At 45.2% G+C, this 2,383-nt stretch overlaps 1 non-coding gene across 1 annotated transcript; it reads right to left on the bottom strand.

Moving 5' to 3' along the window:
- Window positions 1-2,000: 2,000 nt before the first annotated feature.
- Window positions 2,001-2,074, bottom strand: TRNAN-GUU (transfer RNA asparagine (anticodon GUU)). Its single transcript has one exon. It is a non-coding gene; the product is annotated as a tRNA-Asn (tRNA).
- Between the last annotated feature and the right edge of the window lie 309 nt (window positions 2,075-2,383).

Genomic DNA, 2,383 nt, shown 5'->3' with positions numbered 1-2,383 from the left:
GGCATTTTGTTTCTTCCTTGGCGGTTCGGCCGCGTCTGGACCGTCCGCTTACTCAATTGGAGAGGTTTTGTCTTGAACTCAGGGAGCCGTCCCATCTCTTATCTAAATTGTACGCATTGTTGCTCTCCCCCGAGCCGGTCGCCAAGCCGTATTATTTTAGCCTGTGGGAGCGGGACTTGGCCTGCTCATTTGAACTGGAGGACTGGTCTCAGATCCTCTCTATCGTCCACAAGGGGTCGGTGTCTAGTCGAATGCAGGAGACGTCTTTTAAGATACTTACGAGATGGTACAGGGTTCCCCTAGACATTCACAGATTCGCCCCTCGGGTCCCCCCGACCTGTTGGAGGTGTAGTGCCCATCCCGGCTCCCTGTTGCATATTTGGTGGTCCTGCCCAGATATTAGACCCTTTTGGGATTCCGTCACGGCGGTGATCCGTGAGGTGGCCGATCCCGATTTCCAGGCTTCTCCTGAGGCCATTCTGCTCCATCACACACAGACTTCTTTTTCTAGCTACAAGCGGTCCTTGACGTTTCATCTGATTAACGCGGCCAACGCGGTCCTCCCCCGCCACTGGAAATCAGTCTCCCCTCCCTCTTTTATGGCCTGGGTACATCAGGTCGAATTCACTTACCAAATGGAAGTTCTCATGTGGTCAGCTAGGGGGGCAGGTCATACAGTTGAACTTAAGTGGTTTCACTGGAGGTCGTTCATCGCGTCCCTGGAACATCGCCCTTTACCTGTGTCCCTCTAGGGGTCAGCTACTACTCTCCTACTGGGTCTATCTTTGTATGTTCGTGCCTTTGGTTAACGTGACCTTGTAAGCGGAGCTACCTGCTGGACCCTGGGACAGACTTGTTTTATTCTGTTTTTTGTTTCCTTTTGTTTTACATATTTTATGACACTGTATTATTGGGTACCGATTGGCCTATTGGCCTTTTTCTGTCCTCCCCCTTGGGGGTGGCTTTATTCTTGTGGGTACCTGATTTGTTCAACTATTGTTCTCAATGTCTCATGTTTTCCTTGCCACTCCTACTCGTGTGCAGGCTCTGCCTATGATGTATATGTAACTTGCTCTGCTGTTTTACTTATGTACTCGGTACCTTACGCCATGTATATGTTACCATATGTGCAATAAACTGGGAATCGAGAGAAAAAGAAAAAGCAGAGTGGCGCAGCGGAAGCGTGCTGGGCCCATAACCCAGAGGTCGATGGATCGAAACCATCCTCTGCTAGATGTCATTTTTACATAGGCTTAATAACTTCTGTCATTGATGATATTGCATGAAAACAGCATTCTCCCCTCGGACAAGCTGTCACACGGAAAGCAGAGTGGCGCAGCGGAAGTGTGCTGGGCCCATAACCCAGAGGTCGATGGATCGAAACCATCCTCTGCTAGATGTCATTTTTACATAGGGTTAATAACTTCTGTCATTGATGATATTGCATGAAAACAGCATTCTCCCCTCGGACAAGCTGTCACACAGAAAGCAGACTGGCGCAGCGGAAGCATGCTGGGCCCATAACCCAGAGGTCAATGGATCGAAACCATCCTCTGCTAATTTTGTTTTTATAATGTCACTTTTCTGTTTAAGCACAACTGGCTTTGCATAAGATTAATTGGCACGTAGGGTTAATAACTTGTGTCATTTATGATATTGTATGAAAACGGCATTCTCCCCTTGCCAGCCAACGGCCAACGGCTGCCCGAATTATTAACAACATGTAGTATTGTAGACGTGGCCTAAATTAAAAAACAAAAAATTAATAATAATAATCTAAGCAATCCAAAATTGGCATTATGCCAAAAAGTTTTTCCTGTGTTTTTTCATGGAAGGATTGGCATGCTTTGTCTGGAAAATAACTTTCCACAAGTGGAATAAGAAGATTTAGCTTAATGTTGGAAAGCTTTAAGGATTTTGCATTTCTGTCTTTCAATGTAATCATTAGCTCATTGGTGTTGCAAACACAGGAATGAAAGTTTTCAGGAAAACATCCTTCTCGTCCCTGGGTGGGCTTGAACCACCATCCTTTCGGTTAACAGCCGAACGCGCTAACCGATTGCGCCACAGAGACAACCACATGTGACTGCTTTCAGAGAAGGTTTGTGACTTTAAACCGTCAGCATTCCAGAGGGCTTAATGACCATAGCAGAAGAATTGACAGATGTATCTCAACTGTTTATACATTATTTCATGATGGTGAGAACTTGTACTCCTAAATTGTCTTTACGAATCTTGAAGAAGAGATTTGGAAAAAAAGTCAGATATTCATGGTTTTTTTATCATTTGGGAAGAAAGTGGCAAAAAGTTGGCACTTTCGAAGCTTGAAGAAGAGATTTGGAGAAAAAACAAGTCAGGAATTAATGTGTTTTTATCATTTGTG

The sequence above is a fragment of the Sceloporus occidentalis genome, unplaced genomic scaffold (genome assembly GCF_023333645.1).
Source record: "Sceloporus occidentalis isolate IW3139 unplaced genomic scaffold, rSceOcc1.0.p SCAF_111, whole genome shotgun sequence".
Classification (NCBI taxonomy): Eukaryota; Metazoa; Chordata; class Lepidosauria; order Squamata; family Phrynosomatidae; genus Sceloporus; species Sceloporus occidentalis.
Note: the sequence above shows the minus strand (reverse complement) of the source record. Positions and strands in the feature narration are given on the sequence as shown.